General features: G+C 33.3%; 1 protein-coding gene and 1 pseudogene across 3 annotated transcripts in view; both read left to right on the forward strand.

The window, feature by feature from the left end:
• Positions 1 to 10,578, forward strand: part of LOC124992602 (ubiquitin carboxyl-terminal hydrolase 25-like) — a 39,164-nt pseudogene extending 28,586 nt beyond the window's left edge.
• Usp25 (ubiquitin specific peptidase 25) overlaps positions 10,531 to 25,758 on the forward strand; it is a 95,019-nt gene continuing 79,791 nt past the window's right edge. For 2 of the 3 annotated variants that reach the window (XM_047563603.1, XM_047563604.1), the window contains exons 1-2: positions 10,531 to 10,578; positions 22,314 to 22,476. The gene's annotated coding sequence lies outside the window, so the exon portion shown is untranslated. The remainder of the gene's footprint in view (positions 10,579 to 22,313; positions 22,477 to 25,758) is intronic. The other variant, XM_047563606.1, reaches the window with a different exon arrangement.

Here is a 25,758-nt window from a genome sequence, read left to right on the forward strand (position 1 = left end):
ATTCTCTTAATATACAGGTAGTATACTTTTGGGAAACATGATGTCACTGATTGATTTCAGTACTTTTGAGTTTTTATTTTTAGCCATACAAAGTAAATGATCATGTGAAATTTCTACTGTATGTAACTTTTTTTTTTTATATGAGATAGTACATGAAAAATACTTAGCATATTTCTTGGTACATAGTAAGTGCTCCATAAATATTAGTTATTACTATTGCAGTTTATTTATATGTTAACTTGTTGAACAGTAGACTATTTTATGCCCTTATTTGAATGAGTCATTTAAGACTCTTACAGTGATCATGAGGGTAACATATTTTAAAGCACTAATGCTTTTCATATTGTCTCTTACTTTCCTCTCTGACTGTTAGAGTTGGGTGGGTTTGAGTGACTTCATTCTTTAATTGCTTAGACTTTAAATCTTAGAATTATCCTGATTCTCCTTCTGTTATGTCACATTTAATGTGATAGTTATGTTGGACTCTCTGCTCCTGCACTTACTCTGTTCTTAATATACAGACAGAGTAACCTTTTGAAATATGAGTCATTACTATGTCATTCCTGTCCACTGGCTTCCTGTTATCCATGTGTATGTGCTGAAGTTCTTAGTGCCTTCCATGTTCTGGCCTTCTGTTACAGAGACAATATTATTTAGTTTCTTATGCTGTTTTAATGTCTTAGACCTAATGTTATATTTTATTTATCATTAAGAATGTAGAGAATATAAAGATATAACTGGGAAAGTCTCTTCTCATTTTTTACTTAAAAATTCTTATTTATTCTGGCATCATTGCTATTAATGAACTTTATAATATTTTGTCTAGTTATGCTTTTGATGAGGATTAAATAAAGTCTATATAAATTTGGGTAGATTGTTATCTTGTAGCATTGGTTATTTCTGTTCAGGATTTGTGTGTGTCTCTCCGTATTGTTAAGCTGCAGTACCTTTTACTGTTTATTTATTTATTTTTTTACGCACCCTTGACGTTATGTTTTAGTTTGCCTCCAGGTATTATTCCAATACCCAAATTATGGCAATGTCTTTTATTGTTCTTGTTTGCAGAAATAGTATTTTAAATACCTGTATCCACTCCCCAGAAAAAAATTCAATTTATTCATTTGTTTAAAAGTATAAATTTGTGATTGAGTTTTGTTAAGCTGATATGAGAGTAATTGAAAACTAAAATGTTAGAGAATTGATATTTACATTATATTTGTAGTTTAATTATTAAAAAGGAAATTCCTGTTGATACAGTGTACGGGCGAAGAAGTTGTACTATGGAATCACGTGTAGACTGCCTCTATCAAAGTGGTATTGCTCTAAAGTTATAGTTTTATGGAGAAAATTGCATAAATTTGTTGACAGTGTGTAGAATTGTTTTAAAACATTGGGTATTCTTGTGTTGCTATTTGAAGGATAGTAATGGAAACTTGGAATTAGCAGTGGCTTTCCTTACTGCAAAGAATGCCAAGACCCCTCAGCAGGAGAGACAACTTACTACCAAACAGCTCTTCCTGGCAATGATCGGTACATCAGTGTGGGAAGCCAAGCAGATACAAGTAAGTATCCTTTTTTCTTTAGCATTTTAATATAAATGTAAGGAGAATTTTTCCCTGATATGTTAATTTTGCTTAAGCAGAGATGGAAAACAATAACAACAAACCAAATTAACCTTGAACTTTTTCATGTAGCTCGAAGAAGTGTAGCCACATTAGATTTATTTATTTATAGATCCTTTCATGAACAGTTCTTATAGTACCCAGTGTTTTGAAATATAGAGCAGCTATAGGTATTATGTTCATAAAAAGGAAAAATTCTAAAATTTTAAATAAGAACAGTCATTTGTTTTGCAAATTTTAAGTGTCAATAGTGACCTTAGTATTACTTTTGAAGGTAAAATACTATTTCTGATAACTGTAAGTTACCATTCAAAATTTCCATTCCCTTTTCTCCCTGCCTCCCCCAAATAAAGATTTGGAGAATAGGCTTATTCCATTTAACAAAATTCCCTTTCACCCCAAGCAAATAAAAGAACAAAGGGCAAAATAAAAAACTTGGGAAAAGTATTTTCGGGAGCCACATACACATACATAAGCAGGTACCTATGGAAGATTTTACAATGGAACTCTAGTTTCTCTATAATATGAGTGCTTTATTTTTATAATAGTACTCAGTGTTTTTCAAATTATAAATGCTGTGTTTCTTCCACATCTCATTGTGGTCTTAATAACTATGACTGTACTATAGGACTGAGGGTATAACTCAGTGGTAGAGAGCATGCTTAGCATGTGTGAGGTGCAGGGTTGTGTATAGCACCAAATCCAATCAATCAATCTGTGTATGTATGTAAGCATTTATTTTTAAGCCTTGTGGGTTTGTGAAGTTTGATTACTAACATGTATTTGAAGAGAACTTCTGGTTTTATTTCTAGACCTAGCCAAAGTTAGGAAACAACCTTTTCCTTCCTACCTCACACAGTTAATAGATGATAGGAGAATTTTGTATATGAGAGACCCAGTTTGCTGTGTCTCAATTTGAGATAACTGTGACTTGGCCCTGTCTGCAACTCAGCCTCATTTTTTTTTTTTTTTTTCTGTTTTTCTCCTCCCAATTTACAGTGTAATGATAATGGTTTGAATTTTGCATACACCCAGAGCCATTTATTTCTTTTTCTCTATGTTTGCTCTTCCTTCGGTCAGGAATTTCTTTTAACTTTTACCTGCTTAGCCTATGTTATTCTGGTCTTAAAAGAGTTAAAGCTGCTTGTTGGAGAATGTTTTCCCTGGCCTCTAGGTTACATAGTGTTTCTGCATCATCCAGAACCTGCTTCTGTCTAATGAGTGCTATTACTTCAAAATTATTGCTTGAATGTTATTGGTGTTCAGAAATGTTCATTGAATTATTTTTTTTGTAGTATTTGTAGAAAGGACTCTTTCAAGACCAATGAAAGAAAATGAAATTGAGAAGTTTGTAAGAAGTTGGAAAAACAGAAGTGATATTAATGTAGAGGAATTAATATCTAAATAATACTCATTTCTTAGAGGTTCTGGGATTTAGGATTAGGGAAGAAATAGGTAGTAAAAGAAAGGATGACATATGGTTAAAGCAAAGCAAACAGGAAATTAAACAGTTTTAGTTGAAACAATAAAAAAGATTTTAGAAAGATAACTATGAACTCAATATAGATGGTACAATTTGTGACATGAATAGCATATATGCTTTAAGGGGAAATTCAAATTACAAGAGTGTCATAAAAGAAGATATGTTACTTGCTGTGTAAAATTGAGAAAATATTGCATAAGCCAAGTATTGACACCACTTTCAGACTTTGGATAGGAAATAGTGAAGATGTTATGAAAGACAAAAAGAAATATGAATAGGCACCCTTCCAAGAAGGCAACCTAATTCAGAAGGCATGGGTTTCATTTTCTGAGAATTAAAAAAAAAGTTTTTTCTGTGTTATATTGCTTGAAAAATACAAATAATTTATTTCACTAAAATAAAAGTAGAGAAATGCAGTTTCTGATTTTTATCTCAACTGATTGCCATACTTGAGTAATTGGTTCTTGGGGCGTGTGTGTGTGTGTGTGTGTGTGTGTGTGTGTGTGTGTTTGTCAAATATGTTATCCTTCTAACCTGGATGTTAATGTGATAAGGGTATTCATAAAGTTGTTTTGAGATTATTGAGAGGCAAGCTTGTAGCACTTTAATGCGATTATCGTATTATAGAATTAGTGTCAAACTGGAAAAAATTCTCTAATGGAATAACAGTACTTTTCCACTTAATGTATTCATACCATGTTTTATAAAATTCTAAGGAGTATAGCTGTCTTTAGGAAATAATCTTGATTTAGTAATTGATTAAGCAGTATCAGAATACATTCTAACTTACTATGCAGTTATTGTGAGAACTACTGAAGTGTTTTCACGTGTGTGCATTTGTATTTCTTGAAACGATGGGTAAGATTTACATGTGGGTTGGACAGATAGGATATAGTTACAAATGAATATGTATTTAAATGCAGGCATCTATTAAAAATCTACAGAACTACTGAAGGGCTGTAGAGTAATACAGTGATCATTGTGTGAAGACGTTCTCTAGTTAAAAAATCTTTCTTTTAGCATTTTCTCAAATTTATGTGAAATATGCTATTTCAAAGTTAGCCATGGTTTAACTTATTTCTTCAGATTTGGCAGGGTTTTAATTTCAGTCAGTTCTTTCTTTCTTCAAGTATACAATCTCTTATAGTCAAGGCTAAAGAATAAACACATTATGGTAACTTAAACCATGTCATCTATTGGTAGCAGTGCTGTAAAGACATCTGTATTTTTAAATAAAAATCTCTAATAATGAATAATGTTCTTCCTTGTTGTTGGAATAACCTATTTACAACTTAGTGTCTCTTTTAGAAGGTATGAAACTTATTTCTTTGGTGATGAGAAAAATTTAGGTTTTTTCCCCCAGTAGTTGGGATCACACGCAGGGTGAAAGCTAGGCAAGTGCTCTACCGCTGAGCTACATTCCCAGTCTGAAAAAATTAGTTTTTCAATAATATTTCCTGCAAGTCATATTTGGGGATTGTGGGAAACTTTATTTATAGATATCTTAATAGATCAAAGGCAATTTATAAATTATGTCACTTGATTTGAAGTCCACTTACATTTGTGAGCCTTCATTTGATATTAAAGAAGTAATTACATTTTCATTTGTAAGTGAAACAATCATGCCTTTTAAATTCATTATTATCTTTTATTTTTGAGAAAGAAAGGAAACATTTCAAGGAAATCTTGTATACTGCAAGTATATAAGTACTACACCTGGCATCTTTACATTATTTTGGTAACATTCTGTGTAGTCATTTATACTGTGTTAGATTCTAGGAAAAGATACAATTCATTTGTAATATAATTAACCTAGATCTTGGGCAACTGATCTTCATCACTTAGATCTTCTGTTCAGACTAGATAATGCACATCATCAAATGAGTGTCTCCTGTTCCCAGCTTAAATTCGGACTAAAATTCTGCTGGAGTTTTACAGTAAAGTACTAATGGAAGAGAGGCTGGGTGTTGAGTATTGTGGATATACTTAATAGCCAGAAGAGAAATTCTATCAAGGTTTTGTGTCTTGGCAAACTCTGTCACAGATGTGACCATACAAGGCTTTTGCCCAATTTGAATCTGATAGTAATAGTCTTTATTTCATGACCATTAAATTCTTTTGAACTTTTTTAAAACAGGAAAAAAACAGTATATGCCTTCCAGAACAAGATGTGCTACAATTGAGCAATCAAAATATGGATCAAAAGATAAGAGGGATTTGGGTAGGTAATTTTAACACAAAAGTAATGCCACATTTTGACTTAAGTTTTAGAGAAACTGGTGTAATACACTGGAATGAATGCTGAGAGGTAGACCCTTCAAAAATTTAAATTCTTTGTATTTTTTTTTTCCCCCAAAACAACTTGAATTACATTCAGTGTGAGAGAAACCTGGAGGCTTTATCCTAGATTTCTGGTTATGGTTACATTGCTTGGCCAGAATAATAATGATTTAAAGCACCAGTAATAAATAGATCCAGTTCTAGTGTTCTTATCTCTACTGAGGTAATCACTTACATGAAGCAGTTAAAGAGTTTATTATTGAGCATTGATATTTTTCCCATTTACCAAATTTGTTAAACAAGTAACTTCATATAGGAAAAAAAAATTATGCAGTGAAAGTTAAATCTCTTTTCATAGAAATTTCTAATATATAAAACTGTTCTGAGTTGTTACCAGCTAATCAAGGTTAATCTTAAAAAGAAGATGCTAAATGATATGAAAGTTACTTTTAAAAACATTTTATTTGTTCTAATTAGTTGTACATGACAGTAGAATGCATTTATACATTTTGATAAATCATACATAAATGGGGTGTAGTTTCTCATTTTTCTGATTGAACATATTGTAGGATCACATTGGTCATGCACTTTTTGATTAGATATGATTAGGTACTTCAAACTGATTAAGTACATCCTATTAGCTGTTAACTGTAGAATGACTTATAAAACTTTCTGAATTTTCCATCTTATGTTTGTGAGTCTGGGTCTTGTGTTTTCCCAGCGTGGTCTTGAACTGATTCTCCCACTTCAGCCTGCCAGTTTTCTTTAGTTTTAGGACAGAATGGGAACCGTGGGCCTTTGTACTTGTTTTTGACTAACATGGAAAATTTATTTCCATTTTTTATTTTTAACACTCCACTTTGAAAATCATAGTAATAATAATAATGACACAACTCTGGAATGACTTTTTGGCGCTCACTTCAATTTCTTTTCTTACTTTCCTCGTGATGCTGTCATTTTAATTTTAGTAGCTATTATTAAAACAACTAAATTTTTTTAAAGTAGAGCTGTTCAGTATAGTTGCCACTAGTCACATATGGCCATTAAAATTAAATAATATTGAAATTTTGTTCCTCGCCTACTCTGAAGTGTTCAGTACTAGTAGCAGTTCAGATAAAAGTACATTCCAACATCACAGGAAGTTCTCTTAGGCAATACTGTTTTAGAGAACCTGATTTTAGCCATGAGAAGATTAGAAAAGTAGGAATATCCTTAAGGAAGCTGATTGGTCATGGTAGGGAGGAATCAGTGGGTGAGAAACAAAATTCATAGTGTTTATATCTTCATTCATGTATTATTTAGAATAGTACCTTATTTATCCTCTCATTTGAAAATATTTTGGATGACTAGAGGTTATATTCTCAAGTCTACTAATTAATGCCACTGAACAGATGACCCACTAGTTTTTACTTGTTCCACAATATAGGTATTAACCTTTATTGTCTAATACATATTTATTGATTACCTAATGTGTGTTAGGTACTTTGATAGGTCATTACAAAATCTATTTTCATAGGAGAAAACATTAAACAAGTAATATCCGGTAGTAGGAAGTGCAAGAGAACAATATAGCTGAGCAGAGAGACTTTAGGGGAGTGCGGTTACGGGTTGAGCATAAGATATGCTATTTTAGGTCCTGTGGTTAGGGAATGCCTCTTGGATTAGGTCACATTTGTACAGACACCTAAGTGAAGTGAGAAAGGGAAAACCTCATGGCTATCTGAAGAAGTTCATCCCAGGTGAGACCCTGAGGCATGAGTATGTTTGACTCAAGAAATGAATAGTGAGAATGCAATCTGGTTGAAACTGAATGAATGAGGATAATGATGGCAGTATTCTCATTTCCCATCTGTTGAATACCCCTATGATCATCTGTGCATTTTTCTCAAGGATATTCCCATCCTTCTGGTGGTCTGTGGTTTTGTTGTTGTTTTTAAAATATCTTATCTCTCAAAACAACTATTCACTTTGCAATTGTATCTGTTTTTGTTTGCTACATTTTCCATAGAAACAGCATACTTTGCATATACCAGCCAGAAGTATGGTACACATCTTTAATATTTTGTCACAAAACTTGCATAAATCAAGGTTTGAGATTTTGTAAAATTACCTTTTGTCTTTTCATTAAGGTTGTAATTCTTAAGAGAAACTGACTTTTTTTTTTTTAACAGTGAGTGTGCAAAGTTACTACACATATTCCCATAACCTGGTACTGCTTCCTTAATTTGTTCTAAGGTGAAGTAGTTTTAGCCACTATTGTTCAACCTCATCAGTACAAATATAACCACATTAGAAAAGACAAATAGCATTTTTTGTATTGTTTTAGTATTCTATTTACTTAAGGAACTCCCCATTCCTTCCTTGAAGTGTCACGGGGACCCTGTGACACCAAGGATCAATGGACCACACTTGGAGAACTGCTAGTAAGGCAGAAAGACTGTTGGGTTTAAAAGTCAGAAGATGTAAATTGAAAACCTGTGCACCATTCTCTGTCCTTATAAAGTACTTCATTTCAAATATCTCATTTATGAAATAGGTTAAAAAAAAACTAGTCTTGTTTTTGCTTTTTGTGTTGCTTGAATTATAATTGATAAGTCATGAAAAGCTAATAGTATAGATTTTTGCTATTTCTAAATGAATTTCTGCTCTCATTTGGTTTGTCAGCCATGACACACTAAAATTCTAGTACTTTCAAAGCAGAAATTTAATACAGAGGATTAGGTTACTAACCAATCACTGAAAGAACTGGAGAGAGGGATCTGTAGCTCACTTTTCTGAAATGACTCCTAGATCCCTGTGGAATCAACCAGACAGGAAAGCTGTTCCTTGTGTCATAGTCAGGAAGACAGCCACTAGGACTGCTGTGTTGAAGTGAATACTTCTGTGCTATACCTGGAGAACAGAAAGCCAGGATTAGGTAACTGCCACTGAGCAATGCCTGGACACTGGAATGCTAAATCTGGAAATTGGATATAGAAATGCTACTGTGGACCAGCCTACAGCTGTCAAATAATGTTGGAGAAAGAGCCTGAAGCTGCAGAATAATGACTGTCCCTTTGCCTTTCAAATCTCATGTTAGTGCATCCAGTCGATATAACCTAAATCTTTTCCCAAACCTTAACTGTGAATGGATAGAGAAGATAGATTTTTTAAAACTTAATTATTTATTTTTGTTGTTGTTAAAGAAAACATGCTTAACTAACAGGGTGCATTGATGCATACCTGTAATCTCAGTAACTCAGGTGGCTAAGGCAGGAGAGTTGTAAGTTCAAGCCCAGCCTCAGTCTCAAGCAACTTAGGTGAGATCCTAAGCAACTTATAAAGTCTGCCTTGCTGCCCCCAAAAAATAAAATAATAAAAAAAGCACACTAAAAGAATGAAGAGAATGGAGTCTAAGGGCTAATTGATCATATCTCTAAAACTGGTTTTCCTATTTTTCTTTGAATCCCCTCTCCATTATCCTCTCTTTACTTACCATATTCTAGCCATTTTATAAGCAAAATAGCTCTCATTTTGATAATGAATTTCATACTTCTCTCTAACCCAGTTTATCAGTATTTAAAACTAGACTGGATGTTCTACTCCCATTTTTAGCTGTGGTCTGGGTGAATGTGGATCTCGTAGTCAGATTTATGAAACCTTTGGCCTATTGGCATAGGTAAGGTGTTCCATCATTTCAGTTACTTTATTGTGTTCTACATTTTACTTGATTGAATTTTAGGGGGGCCCTATATTTTCATGAGGTTTTTATTCTTTAAGGACATTTGTAAAAAAAAACCCTTGTGTGGCCAACTATTTTTTTTCTACTATTTTAAATAAATTATTCTTGTAAAATGCTGTTTTGGGAAAAAAAAACTGGGGTAATAATAGAAGTGCAATTTTGGAAACCATCAGTATACATTTTTTTTCCCTCATTAGTGTAGAAAATATCTACATACATACAATGCACACATGCACATTACTATTTCCAGACAGTAAATGAAGGTACCTTCTTCCATCCTTTCCCTTTTGTCTCTTGTAAAATTCTATGTAATGTCAAGAAAATAAAATTTAAACATGTTTTTTAAAATACAAATATGCAAAACGAACACAAAACACAGACAAGATAATCCCAGCCACCCAGATATGATAGATATACTTCATTCTTTTTCCCATCATTATTTATTCCTAATGGGAGTATTTATCATTGGCTTCTTATAATTGACCAGTACATTTGGGGAAATTGTATTAATAGTGCTTTTACTAAAGGTGGTAATAACTATAGCTTTTATTCTTTGGAAAAAGAATTAATACATGTAGCATCAAGTCTTTCTTTTGTTAGAAGGGGATTGGTTCATTCACATATGTTTTAGAGAAATGATAATCTTGTTTTAATCAGAAGAAGTGCATATTTATTAAATAATTCATATGGTACAGATGTGCTTGAAAACACAAAACGGAAAGCTCCTTGTACTCTCTTCTCTAGTGACTCTTCATTAGAGTTAACCACTGTTGACAGTTTGGCATATCGTTCCCAACTTTAAAGTGCGGAATGTGTGTGCGTGCACACACATACACATAAACACACATCTATTTATGGTTAGTTAATATCTGAAAACAAATTTTGAGGACTTAGTTGTTATAATTGAATAGATGATTTCTAGATGGTAGTATGGACAGAATTAATATGTATATGATTGGGTTTAACTTCAGAGAGCATATATTGTGAATGTCCTGATTTCAATTTTTTGTTGCCTAAAGAAACCACTCTCAAGATCCCATTCTCAGCATCTTTCTGCTTACTAATGTTTAATGAGAGATTCATAAGTACTGAGATTGTCTGCAGTGAAAAGTACTTCCGCTCCTACAGCTTTAGTTATATTTTATATATAAGAACATTACGTTACCAAGTATAAATAAAAACTTGATTTGTGTTTTTTTTTTTAGATAGGCTCTTCCTATAAAATAAACAGAATTCAGTGGTTAGACTTTGGTTTAAAAGGCTATATTAGGTATAAATCTTCATGATAAGAATTACTTTTAATTTTTGTGTGACTTTTAATTTTGAGTAAAGATAGTTGTGCTTTTCAGATGTGATTGATCTACTGGAGATGATAAAGATGATCTTCAGAGAGCAATTGCCTTGAGTTTGGCGGAATCAACCAGGGCATTCAGGGAGGACTGGAATAATGATGAGGAGCAAGCCATTAGCAGGTAAAACATATCTGTGTAAAGCAGATTATTAAATACTATAATAACAAATAATAATTGCTTTAATTTACGAGGCAATATGATATTCTTTTATGGTAAATAAATCATTAATATGCTTTTTGTATTTTTATGTTTTATGTAAACAAACTTTTTCATATTATAGTTCTGTTGGCAATTGAGCTTAAGATTTCTAAGATTCTGGAAGGGTGTTAGTGACTATTAAATTTAAGTGTATATTTAAATATTGATTTTTTTTTTTTCTTTCCCTGAATCCCTTTTTGAGTACACTGCCCAATTCAACTTAATAGTTTTTTAGCAAGATTTTGTCCGGGTCAGTAGACTTTTTCCTATTAAGTGCAATAGTAAATATTTTTTTACTTTTGTTGTCTATATGGTGTTCCGTCACAACTACTTGGTGTTGCAGTACAAAGCAACCATAGCTACTGAATAATTATAATAAAGATGATGGTTTACAGTAAGTCTTGATTACATAACAAGTTACAGATAGAATTATCACAAGGGCTGTAGATTGCCAACCTCTGATCTATACTATGATAGTATGTTATATATATATCTATATAATATGTATATATATATATATATTTTGAAGAAATAGGTTCTAAGATGTATGATAGAATGTGTTTTTTTCATTAATACAGTTTTTAATTTTGAAACCAATTTGACCCACTTAAGGTTTAAATAAATACATTTGGTTTTATCACTAAGCAGTGTTTGTTTTTTAAAAAAGGAAAAACTTAAATTACAACTAATTATAAACTCTCTAAGCAGCTATTTCAAAGCAATGGTATTTTATTGAAGAAGAAATTTTGCTTTCAGTAAGTTAAATGATTTTTCCAAAGATGTGCCATAAGATAGGTCTTATGACTCCATTGTTCTTTTTACTGTAATCCAGTTATTAGTAGCACAGTGTACCAGATTTCTTAATGTCCCTTGGCATATATCAGTAACTTTTTTAAATAATAATCTGAGATTACTATATGGCAGGAGATGTTTCAAAATGATTTATTTAGCAAAGGCACGTAATTTTTTTTTTCTTCATGATGCTTTTAATGTCTTAAATGTTTCTTTGGTAATTACTTTGTGTAAGATATTATCTTAAGATCCAAAGACTTAAAATTCCTTGTCCCCCTCTTTAGTGTGACTAATATTTAATGCTGGTAATTTTAAATGAAAACCAAAAAGGGCATAGACTATCTTTGGATGTTTTAATTTGGCTAATTTTGTGAAGAATTTGAAAAATTAAATAAATTTGACTTTGTCTTTTAAAAATTGATTACATACATTAAATAATTGTTTTAAATAATTGTAGAACCTGACAGTACTTAAACTTGGCGAAATTTAGTTATTTTCCCTTAGGTGTGGAGGATATGTTTGAAGATTATCTGTTATATGAAAGAGATTATAAAACAGAAAGTACACTTGATACAAATACTGTTTTAAAACATATATGTATGTTTTTGTTTACATGACTTTATATTAGCATACAAATATGAATAAGTCTGAAAACATAGCAGTTTAGTATTCATTCTGTGTTTTGTGTTCTCTAATTAAACAACGTATGATAATTGTAGTAATAGCTAACAATGGAGATAGGTTCTAAGAAACTCATCATTAGGCAATTTCATGAGGTTGTGTGTGCATCACGGATTGTACTTACACAAACCTAGATGGTATAGGTTAACCACTCAGTGTGACCTCTTGATGCATTCCAAAAGTGTAGTAAATAAGAGAAGTACAAGACTCCTGTCAACCTAATGTGACATACTATTTCACAGTAAACTGTTCTCTTTAAGTACACTATAACAATAAAATATATGGCATAATAATGTATAATCAGTATCATAGTCATCATTATCAAGAATTATGTACTGTACTAATTGTATGTGCTAGATCTTTCTGAGACCAGGCAGTGCAGTCAGTTGGTTTACACCAGTGTCACCACACACACATAATGCCTTGTGTTATGACATTACAGTGGCTAACTGATCATGAGGCAATAGGAATTGGTCATCTCTGTTATAATCTTATCATTGTTGAATACAGGATCTGCCATTGACCAAATGATGTTTATGTGGCACACTGTTGTATATAATTAAAGTAAAGGAATTAAGACTTCCTAATTTGATGTTAAATCATTTCAGTGTATCAGATATAGTTTGTTTTGAATACCTATTCTGACAAATTGTAAAAAAATTTCTTAAGAGAATGTCGTTTTTCATTTTTTGGTCTTTTAAATCTTAATATACTCTTTAAGCAGATGCCATCTTGGAGGGAATGTGTGCGGGACTGAGAGATCACTTTTCCAGATGGAGGACCTGAGAGAGATACTGGGGTCCCTCAGTCTCTTCTGAGGAAGTACTCCTGATAACTAAGGACCTACTCCTCTGCCCTAGCTCCTAAGGTTTCACCCCACTTCAACACATGAATCTTTGAAGGGCAAACCGCATCCACCCTGTAGCACATTGCTAGGACACAAAGTGAAATCTGGGTAGTTGAAATTTGCTAATAGACTACATTAGAACTTGTTTGTGTCAATGGCATATTCCTTGTGAAAATGGCTTTTTGTGTAAGACTTTAAAGTAGATGATAAAAGGTAGGGCTAGCTTTAGATAAATTATTGCAAGAGCAAACTTCCAACTTTCAAGAAATGGTGGACTAGGTTATTTGGACAAAAATTTCTTTTGGAAACAGTATGTTTTTCTGTTGGGTATAAAATACTTTTGAATTTTAAGAAATGTATTAAGACTTGTTAAGTAAAAACCAAAATCAAGGACTAAAATCAGTGAAAGTAGAAACTTGAAGGAAATAGGTGCAGGACACTGAAAGTTACTTTTGACTTGATGAAATTCGACTTGTATCTATAACTTAAACTTTGGTTTAGAATTGTTGAGTGGAGGAAAAAGAAGAGGCCATTTTGAAACAAGATGGGCAGCTTTAATAGGAGGATCGTTTCTCTTGTTCAACTTTATATCAAAGGATGACATATTCCCAGTAAGGGTAAATCAGAAGTATTCCTTTTCGTCAGTAATCACAAGCACATTAAAAGTTTTTGTCATGGCTGTGAGGGGTACTTTTGAGATGGAATTTGCCTCTGACAACTTCTACTGTGGTTTTACAGCTAAAACTTGTCATGTTAGTGGTACAATAAATCGTAGCTTGGGAATTTAATTTAAATGGCATTTTCTCTAGGATCCTGGCAATATCAAAAATACATTCTCTTTCTAGGTGTCTTTGTCCTAGACCCCAAAGATACCCTCTAATACTTTTGGAGCTCTAAACTCATCACCTGCCAAAATTACCAAACATGGAAAAAAAGTCACTGTGAGAATCAATAGAAACAACAGGCAGTGAAAGTTCACCCATGTACTCAGATATGGCGACTGATATAACTGTGCTTTAATTTTCTAAGGAAATTTGAAAATTTTTAAAACTATAACCTAATGCATTTGAAAAGTAACTGAAAAATATCTTTCAAAGTGAAAATTAGAATAACTGAAGTAGAATTAAAAACAGAACGAAGCTTTAATAGCAGATTAGAAACAGCTAAAGAACACATCAGAAGCCTGGGACATATATCAGAAGAAATCATAACCACCTTAAAACACCTATCAAAAAGATGGAAAACTATGGGGAAAAGGTTAAAAGATATGGAGAAATTAGAGTAAGTCTGTTGTTGTAATTGATGACTCAAAAGAAGGGAATGAACTGAGGCAAATTTAAAGAGTTAATCACCATGAACTTTTTAGAAATAAAAAAACAAAAATCTAATTTCACCAAGTACAGTAAATCCCAAACAGGGAAAATTAAAAGAAAGCTCACATTTAGGTTTATTATAGTGGTTACTATGAAACACTCAGAAATGAGAAAACTAAAAGTGCTCAGAGGAAGAAGGTAGGATTATCCCAAAAGTAGTGACAGTGCAAATGACAAAATCTAGACATTTAAACATCAATAATGGACTAGTGAACATAATAAAATGATTTTTGTTGAGTGGAAGAAAACTGTTTAAAATTCTAAACTCAGTAAAGCAACATGGGAGAGTTTTGCCAGGGCACTTTCTTTTGTGTGAAAGAGCAGTTCTGAAAGAAAAACGTGGATTAATGTCCTCTCTGTTCCCATCTTGTATGTCCACATTGTTTATATCCCTTTCCAGTTGGTTACGATAATTTTCTCTTTTCCCCAGTCATCCCCTTGTTTGCATCCCATCTTTTATCTAGAGGTACCAAGTATATGAGGAGTACAGATATTTTTTATTAAAATTTACAGGGACTTTGTGCCTTCCACTTTGACCAACATGGTTTATTGAAGAGGAATTGAGTGAACTGTGCACTCAACTGAGTGAGCATTACATTTATGCATTTAAGATCATTCAGACAAAAAAGAGGAGTCCAGATGTATTGACCTGAAATTAAGTTGGTCTGGAAGCTACCTTGGAAGATTTGCCAACTGGGACAGCCTACCATTTGGAAAGAAAAAGTGTCATGTCCAAGAATAGTCAGATGTAATTTTATCATTTAAAATAGATCTTTTAATCTCTTCTCTCTCTATAATTCCTCACGAAGCAACTGTTAGGTACTTCTTGTTAAGGTGTATGAACCTTAGGTAAGAAAACACAGAGTTAAACCGATTTTTGAGGAGCATTCTGGTGCTTAGTAATACCAGATACAGTGGATGAGAAGGGAGCATGGAAACCTTGAATACCAATCAGCCCATTTTTGAGTTGCTTTTATGACAAGGGTACATCATGCAGATGTCTGGATGAAGTAAAAAATATGACACTGATTCCAGGGACCATAAACTGTGACTGGAGGTGCAGATCAGTCTGGAAAATAGCACTATAATTTAACAAGTGTGAGCAACAGCCAAGATATCAATGATGGCCTCAAGAAGAAGGGTCAGAGTTGTGAAATGTCTCATCAGGAGTAGCAGGAGCCCATTCCCATGCAGTTTGGCACCTCCCTTACCACAAGAGACACTAGCCAGTGTCAGCTTTATTCAGGAGTTAGTGTCCCATATGAGTGCCTCTGTTGAAGAAAAGGAATCCCTTGATTTGTACTTGGTATATGGATTATGGAACATCTTGTGTTGGTACCTTGATGGATACAGTTGTAAGTGGTGATCTGGATGGTACAAGCTCAATCAGGAATTTACTTTCAGTCATCTCATTAGAGAATAGTCACCATTATATACTCATCACAATGGCTAAAATTAAAGACTGACATGCCAAGTATTACGAGCATGTTACGGTTTTGGAAAAGCTTGGTGTTGGAAAACAGGCTATCCAGTATCAGATATAAATGATTCAGTCATGAGAACTATAACCTCATCAGTGGATTGATCCATTTGATAGATTAATGATTGGAATGGGTCTACTGGGTGGTAACTGTAGGCAGATGGGGCATGGCTAGAGGAAGTAGGTCACTGGGGATATGCCCTTGTGGATTATATGTTATCCCTGGCTCCTCTTTCTCTACTTCCTGGCTGCTATGAGCTGAGTAGTTTTCCTCCACCACGTTTCTTCTGCCATGATGTTCTGCCTCACATCAGGCTCAGAAACAGAACCATAGACCGAACCTCTGAAACTGTGATCAAATAAACTTTTCCTCTTCTAAGTTTTTTTTTTTGTTAGGTATTTTTGTCACAGTATAAACAGCTGACTGACAGAGAGCACATGCAGGCAACTAGAACTCTCATCCACTGCTGGTAGGAATGTGTAATGGTGTAATGCTTTGGAAAATTTGGATTTTAATGACTTTCAATATATGCTATTTTAAAACTCAACATTTCTTCTCTTAAATATAGATCTATGAGAAAGAAATAAAGTGGATTTATTGAAATAATTAAAACCTGGAAATAGCCAAATACCATAAGAGCAGAATGCTAAACAATGCTGGTATATTTATATGATGGAATTCTAAGCAGTGTGTGGAAAAGAGTTTCCTACTTCTTGGAAAAATGTGGAGGAATCCTTAAAGATGGGAGAAATAACCTGATATAAGAGAATAACCACTATGTGATTTCATTCATATGATGTTTAAGGATAGGCAAAACTAATTTTTGGTGTTAGAACTTAGATAGTGGTTAACTGGCATGGAGAGGGACTCTTTTGACTGGAAAAGGTATTTTATGGGATAATGCAAATTGTCTATAGAGTGGTGGCCACATGGGTATATACCTATATAAAAAGGTTTTACTGAGGTCTGTATTTAATGTTTGCATATCATAACTGTAAGGAAATAATCCCTCAAAGTATTCTTGTAAAAATTATATTTCTGTATATAAGAATGAGAAAGTTACAAAAGTGATTACCATTTATAACTCACAAAACTTTTAAAAGCTGGTTGTAGTGGAACATATCTGTAATCCAGTGACTCAGGAGGCTGAGGCAGGAGGATCACAAGTTCAAATTAATATTGATTAGCAAATTAGTGAGGCCCTAAGCAATTAGCAGGACCCTGTCTCAAAATAAAAATAAAAAAAGGGCTAGGCAGCCCTGGTTACCCCCCTCCCGTCTTAAAGATAAGAAGAGTAAATCTAATAAAAAAATGTGCAAGTACTTTCAAGAAGGAAATTATTGGATTGGGGATGTAGTTCAGTGGTAGAGTGCTTATGCGGTATGTGTTGGGCTCTGGCTTCTCCTGAAAGAAAAAGAAAAAACAAAAACAAAAAAATTACTAAATATCATTGAAATACATTAAACAATGTACATAGGTATTTTGAAATACATGCGTTTCAAAGATGGGAGCCCAATCTGTGTAATACATCAGTTTTTCTTGGATTGACTTAAGGGTTTAGTGTGATCTCAATAAGAATACCAGTTCTTACTTTAGCATTTCATTTTTTTTGAGCAATCAACAAATTATTCCTACCTTACTTTCTCTCTTCCTTCCTTTCTTCCTTTAAAAATTTTTTTGATCGATTTATGCTACTTCAATAATGCATGGTTTTCAGTGAGTGTAATGCTTCACCAAGAGTGGGATAGCTAGAGTGGGATATTTTCAACGTTAGTGTTATATCTGATTTAAATAAGAATACAAAATAAAAGCCCCTAAAAGTATACAATAAAATTTTAATGGAAGGTGAACATTTACCTTAAGAACTTTAAACATTCCGTATAGTGTGTGGAAGGAAAAGAGACAGGAAAATGTTTTGTTGTCTTTTTTATACTACTGATGTTAAGTCATAAGGAGTGTTGACGAAGATAAGAAAGCAGGTTATGTGGGCTGGGGGCTGGTTTTTTTTTGTTGTTTTTTTTGTGGCTGCTGAGGTGCCTCTCGGCATGCTGCATTTTGTTATTGGCTTTCTCTGAATTCTCTAGGATTTGCAACATTTATGTTCTCCTCTCTGCCAATTAGAATGCCTGAAATCTAGCTATTTCTTACATTTTACTTAAAGTCTGGAAAGTATCACTGGTAAGACCACGGAAGGAACTCTTATGTAGGACTTCAGTTTATAGAAGTTTGTATTTATGTTGACAGCACTGGATTATAGAAGGGGAAAATCTTGGAAATTGAGTGTCATGTGGGCAAGAGATTTGACTTTTGATTTAAAAAAAAATCAAGCTTACTACTATTTATCATGTATAGTCTAGAGGTAAAAACAAATCCCTGTTTCTGCCTGCAGGTGTTAATAGGAGATACTGGTTGATTAATAGATGTTTTGGTGCAGTGTTTATAGAGTCCTTTAGGAATCAGGAGAATATGGTAGGAGGAAGCCTGCTGAAGCCTATAGTAAGATTCTGCTGGTACACAGAAGTGAGTGTGTTATAAGCTTTAAGTCAAGGAGATCACAGAATTATGGCTTTCCTCTTTCATGTACTGATGATGTTTCCTTTCAGCAAGAAAACATTGAGGGGCTGGGGTTGTAGCTCAGCGGTAGAGCGCTTGCCTAGCGTGTAGGAGACACTGGGTTCGATTCTCAGCACTGCATGTAAATAAAATTAAAGTCCATTAACAACTAAAAAATTTTTTTAAAAAAAGAAAACATTGGAAACCATAATTCTATCTTATGGGGGTGATTGAGGAATTATTATAATAAACCTATTCTCTAAAACCTATACTTTTGTTACAGTGAATAATAGCAATATGACTAAATTAAGCCCTATTAATACTTGATATATATGTCAAATAGAAATATGGTTTAGGAAATGAGCATTATTTTATTTTTGAATCTTAGGGACTTTGAGGAGCAGTAAGCAGTTATAAGCATCTCTCCACCCCAATCAGATGACTATTACAGTTTATACCTAATTTGACCTCTGTAAAGAACATACATAGGAATGCTGGGAATATGGTGTCTTGGTTTATATCACTATCTTCCTTTCTCTTCCAGTTTTCTTTGGGGAATAGTATAACAGTTTGAGTCCTAGGAAGTACATTTGAAGCCATACATTTTCCCATGACCAGTAGGTAAGAGTATGGGCAAGGGAACTAAAGAGTTTACATTAATTTCATTATATTAATGTAGTGTTTACATCGCTTTGTTTGTATATACCAAGATGTATGTATTTTTTTTTTTTTAGTGGGGAGAGGTACAGAAGAGGTAGACAAGGGAACTAACTGTATTTAAACTATTTTTTTAAAAAATCCCTGGGTACTGCAGTAACACAGCCACATCAATGTTTATAGCAGTTCAGTTCACAATAGCTAGATTGTGGAACCAATCTAGATGCCCTTCAACAGTTTAATGGATAAAGAAACTATGGTATATATACACAATGAAATATTATTCAGACATAAGAAGAATAATATGGCATTTGCATATAAATGGATGGAATTGGCTTGAAATAAGCCAATCCCAAAAAGCCAAAGGCCAAATGTTTTCCATGATAAGTGGAGAATGATATATAATGAGGATGGGAGGTTTGGGGAGTGAGAGAAGAATGGAGAAACTTAGGATTATGTAGAAGAAAATGAGGGGGGGGGATAAAAAATGGTCCAATGAGACAGACATCATTACCCTATGTACATGGATGATTACGTGAATGGTATGAATCTACATCGTGTACAACCATAGAAACGAAATCATGTACCCCATTTGTGTACAATGAATCAAAATGTAGTCTGTAAAAATTAAAAAACAAATAAATAATTTTAAAAAATTCCTGGGTCTTAGTAATCTTAACTAGATTTGGAATTAAAAGAAAAAAATTGATCATAGGACAATCTAGATTGTTGGGTTGAGTTGGGTTGTTAATGCTTGTGAAAAAAAAAAATATTTAAGACCTAGTTTTGCTAAGTTTCATCTTAGACTGAGTTCCATTTTATTATAACTCACTCTGATTCAAATGTAAATTATAAGTTTTGCAGATTGTATTATTTCACAGAGATTCTGTTCCTCAAATTTTCTAGAACTAATGTGTATCTAACCTCATTGCTTGTTCATTATATGTGTGCTCTCATCTGTTGGTATTCAGTAGGTTTGTTTTTGCTAATATGTATTATAATTAATTAGAATATAGTAATAGTAGAGGCTCATCTAATAGAAGATTCAGGATTGAACTTAATTCTCCTATATTTTGACCAGTTTTTATTTTTAGGATATGCTTTAGAATTCTCCTTTTAAACGATTATTATATATGTCTGCCAATGTTAATCAATTGTTGGGTACCCTTTCTGTCTCATGTATGATCACTAGTACTGGCTGTGCTTTCCTGCTTCTGGTATTGTTTGTGCTGATTGCAGAAACGACTTGCATGTTTTAATTCATTCACTTCTATTTACCAAAATAGAAATAAATTTGTTTTATGTATACTTATAAATAAACATGTATATTTAAAAAAAAAAACCCCAATATTTCAGTGTACAACTAGACTAAAACTTTTTTCTGAGGTTCTTTCTTTGACTTTTTATCTCACCCTTATGTTCTTACTTTCTGGTAGCTGTGGATTGTGGGGAGCCATCCTTATTTAGCAGAATCAGACTAGGTTGAGCCATGGGACTCAGAGGTCTGGCTTCCAGGAACTGGCTATAAAGGAGGAATCCTAGATTGCTGGGAAGCATGTGGCACCGTGTGGGAGTGGTTCCCTCTCTGCTTCTGTGATAATTCCCCCCAAAAAATGGCTCTCCTAACTTCACCCCATTCTGTTGATCACAAAAGAAGCCCCTCCTGGTCCAGCCCCCTTCACCTGTATGACTATAAAATAAAGGAAAGTTGGGCTACTCCATTTTGTTAGAGGTCATAACTGATATGGCCAGACCTGTCATGCCCCCTCTCATTTAAAAAGAGTATTGCTCTTGTGTTTTCATTGATTAGATAAGTTTATGGATAATTGATTTATAGCCAACATTATCCTCCAGCAGTTAACCCTTTTTGCATCCATGTGGGACTGACTGAGAGATCCCCACGGTGAATTTTCTAGATGTATCCTGCTTTTCTTTTGTCTCAATTCATCTAAATACCTCCACAGAAATTCCGATGTCTTGTTGAAAAAGCCTAAGGTTTGAGGTTGCAAGTGAAAGTTGATTTTGGTGGCCAAGAGTAGTGCTGCTAATGTTGGGCACTCTTAAATATGATGGGAATGTAAATTCACTTTTTAAATAAATGTGTTTACTTTGATCTTTACATTTTAACATATAGTTAACCATTTTAAAAAATTTTTAAATTGATTTTTAGAACCTTTGTTCTGTTTGCATAAGTTATTCCAAGTAATGATAACTTTGGAATCCTACTACATTGTAATTAATGTGATGTTGTCAATACCACTGTTAGATATAAAAGTATATTATTTTGACATTTATCTGGTAGAACAAAATCTTTAGATAAAGTCAAGGAAGCGTGAATGAAGTTTTCTGTAGAACCTGAAAAGTTGGAAAAACTCATTTTTGCTAAGGTTTTTATAATTAAAACAAAGTCTCTTGAGACACTTGAATGTTATTTATACTTATTATAATAGTAACATACTTCTTGAGTAGATAGAATACTTGGTTAGTTTGTATGTGGAAATTAGGCTTGCTTATAGGTATAATGGTGCGTACTTAGGACCAAGAAAAATAACACTTAAAAAAGTAGTATTGCTTTTGCCTGGCTGAGCTGCATTTAACGTATTCTGTGGGGAGTTTATTTTGGAAAGGTTAATAAGTAACTTTTGGGTTAATAAGGGAACGCGCTTTCTTTTTCTTTATTTTGCTGTCAGAGTCAGATTTTTAGAACTGAAAGGGAACGCGCTTTCTTTTTCTTTATTTTGCTGTCAGAGTCAGATTTTTAGAACTGAAAGGAACCTGAGAAGTTATCTCATCTACTTTTTTTTTTAAATAGAGGAGGAAATTAACAGAGAGCTAAAAGTGTAGTTTGTTTAGTTTTTGCTTTTGTGATGATTCAAATTAATTGTTATAAAGTTGTTTTATTGTATCGTAAATATGTATTGGTACAGATATTGCTCAGAAAATATATATATTCCTGGTACTAAACCACTAATTTGTTGAAACACAATTTAATATGCTTTTTATTTCCTAGCACTGTCTTTGTGTTTGAAATTTTCTTTTTCTTGGGGAAAAAAAAAATCTGCACGTGGTCTGTTGGCATTGCTACTACTGTGCTTTTAAAGAAAACTTAACCTTTGCCTTGAGTAAAGTTAGCTTTAACTTTTACTTCCCCAGGCACATTATTCAGAGATTGAGTATCATCAGAATGCTTAAAGTTTATGGTATTATGCTTTTGCTTAATAGATTATATAATACCCTTTTATTTATTTTAATCTTCTTCTCTCTTTGCTTAAGAGTTCTTGAAGCTAGCATAGCAGAAAATAAAGCGTGTTTGAAGAGGACCCCTACGGAAGTTTGGAGGGATTCTCGAAACCCTTATGATAGAAAAAGGCAGGACAAAGTTCCTGTTGGGCTAAAAAATGTTGGCAATACTTGTTGGTTTAGTGCTGTTATTCAGGTAAGTTTCTTTTATTCATTTCTTTTTTGGTGGCTGTGGTAGCCCTGAAAGTAGGCTGGAGTTGTGTTTCTTTTAGATTGTGTACTTTAAACATAAGGGCAAGAAAGTTTTTAATATGCTTTGGTCTGTAATCTAGTTTGGGGTTTATGGTATCCTCCACTTCTCTCCACACTGTGTGTATGTGTGTGTGTATGTGTGTGTGTGTGTGTGTGTGTGTGTGTGTGTGTTTTTCTCTTTTAGTGGTGGGATCAAACCCAGGGCCTCCTGCATGCTAGACAAGTGCTCTCAAACTTTGCTACATCCCTGGGACCCAGTATGGAGCTTCAGTAGAGTACTGCTTATGCCTTTCACTTATCTAAAATTAATTTTTTCTCCTTTCCTGAAATTAGGAATTGCTGTGAGGGTAGGAAGAAAATTTTTTGTATGTATTTCCCTGCAAATTTAGGGAAGCATTTTAACCAAGAAAGGAAACCACAAATGACTTCCTGGGTCTAGTTGGATTTATTTGTATATACTAGAAACTATTATTCATAGTAGTATACTCATTTAAATAATTTTTTGAAGGTACTGGGGACATAGCTCAGCTGGTAGGGTGCTTGCCTCACAAGCACAAGGCCCTGGATTCAATCCCTAGCACCACATACACACACACACAAAATAGTAATAATAATTTTTTTTTCAACATGAAGAGGTATTTTATTTGTGGTTGGTGTAGATTTACAAATAAGTTATTCGCAGTGCATATTAGGGGGATGTAAAATTAATATCGATAAATCAAGAGTAACACATTTTCCTTTTAACTTAGAAAACCCTTAGTAAATGGTTCCATAGCTTATTCTAAAATACAAGATATTTGTCCATGTAGACATTCATTATCTTCTCAATTTGTAATACTTTTATTTACCTGAGCAGTTTGATTTTTTTAAAACTTTTTAAAAAAAATTAGAATAGGGACATCTCAATATGTAGGAAAGTCCTTCTTGAGGTGATAATTAAATTATTATTATAGATTCAGGAATAATCAGTCATCTTTTATTTGTATTGGATAACCTCCTTCCACTGTCTCCACTCATACTTGGTACAGTAATCCATCTATTTTTACCTTAGCTTTTGTTTACCTTAACTTTTATTTTACATGTCAAATTTTTGGTGTGTATGTGTGTGTGTATGTGTATGTTTTGGTGGGAGGGAATGGACTAGAGAAAAAATTGCTTGTCCTTTTTTTAACTGCTAGTTTATTAAAATTGGTAATTTTACTAGTTTTAAATTTTATCTAAAAGCAAGTAATAGATAATTGAGATTATTTTTTCTCTGAGAAACTTCAATACCCAGAAGAAGTAATCTTTAACCAGGGTTACAATGCCCTAAAAATATAGTGAATTTTGGGAACCTGGAAAAACATTAAGTTTCAGATTTTGGAAAATTATGGGTGGGTCAAAAAATTTGTCTAGACATTTTTAAAGTTTTTAAAAATTTTTTTTAAATACTGTGATTTTTTGAAGTCATACTATTTTAAGTAACTTTTTATTTTTATCATTAGTAATTGTAACCCTTTCTTCACATTCTCAGATATAAACAGATGTCACAGCTTATCATAAATGGAAATTTTCACTTATTAAAGGAAAGTTGCATTAGTATTTATTTATTCATTTATTTAGATTTCTGAAGACTTGAAGTTTGTTCCACACTAAGATTTAAATGTGCTGTAAGTTTGATTTTGTAGAATTTTCTTGGGTGGAGCTTACTTAGTTGGTAGGAGTCACATGATTCTTTTCTTTGTGAACATATTTACGAATTTCAGTTTTCTGGGAATAGTTGGGATAGGCTATAAAAGATATAACTTTATAAACTTATTCCTTAGCTATGGGTACCAAAGTTTTGAGAGAACAGGGAAGAAGAATGTCAGAAAGGGACTATAAACAAATGGAGATTGTACTGAGAATGGGTTAATAAACCTTTGGGCTTTAGTAATATTTTTGTGACTTCAGGTTGGACAACAACCCCCTATCGAGTCAGGATGGTTTCTGTTCTGTTCACCTGAAAGTACTTACTGTACCTGCTTCCCTCACTAGGGTATCAGTGAATTAATTTGTTATTTAGAACTGTAGTGTCCTCCTTAGTTCTGGGGTGTTAAGTAGTGTGTATTCTCTTGATGACTTTTAGCAAATGTCTCATTTGGATCCCTCTGAGATGCCCAGAAGTAAGGTGCTCCTGCCTCTCAGTTTGCCTGATCTAGTCTCAGTTCACTCCTATTATAGATGTGTTGGCACGTATTAAAGTTCTGTTTTGTACTTAGAAGGATTGTAGGGTAGATACATATATAAACCATGTAACTCCAGGTTAATCACGAAACTCCAGCCTTATAAATCACATAATTCCAGATTGACTGAAGTGCAAACATCCTGAGAGCACCAGGGCACAGCTGGGCTACTGTTAAATGTCAGCACATGGTAGAATCTGACACATTGGAATAGTCTATTAAGTACTTAATGAATGAGTAGACAAATGAAACAAAAAGCATATATGATTTATGGTGAAATTGAAGGCTTAAAGTGTTTCTGTCTCTCTAATGTAGATAGCAATGTTTAGCATATCTAAAGTATTAAGTGAGGATGTTGAAAAAGTGCTGGAAATTTTCAGGATATCATTTAAAATATTTGTTCACTTTACTTGTTCTTATCTCTTTAATTTTTATCAAAGGAAGAAATCCATAGTTCAAAGTGAAAAGAAAAACCTCATGACACTTACTGACTTAGAGTACAAAATGGTAATCCTCTGCCCCAGACCTTGCTGCCTCAAAGCCCTTTGCTTCTTGAGGACAACTATAGCCAGTCTTGTTTTCTTCTGTTATCTTCACTTTTCTAAATGACCTGCTTTTCTAAAAACTGAGTCAGATAAGTGGTTAGCGCTTCCATTTCACCTTCCTACAATTACTATTTGTTTTATCTCCCAACATAGTTCTATCACAAGTTTAAAATAGTCACTATTTGATATATTTTCTACAGTTTTGTAAATAACACAGTATCCACTCAGTTGCTTTTGACTGATTTGATCTTTGAGGCATTTTCAAAAATGACTGCTAAGTAACTTGGAAGCTGAGTTTTTCACAGACTTGTATCCTTAGTAAACACCTCAGACTTTCAGTTAGAATTCTTAAAGTTGAGAGCCTCCAATTAACTGAGAACAGAAAGTAGACAAGACTTTCTAGTTTCTGAATCATACAGCCTCAAATCATTGCAGACTTACAAATTACGGTGATCTGGGATTGCAAGTGACTCTAGT

Source organism: Sciurus carolinensis, chromosome 9 (genome assembly GCF_902686445.1).
Source record: "Sciurus carolinensis chromosome 9, mSciCar1.2, whole genome shotgun sequence".
In the NCBI taxonomy this organism is placed as follows: Eukaryota; Metazoa; Chordata; class Mammalia; order Rodentia; family Sciuridae; genus Sciurus; species Sciurus carolinensis.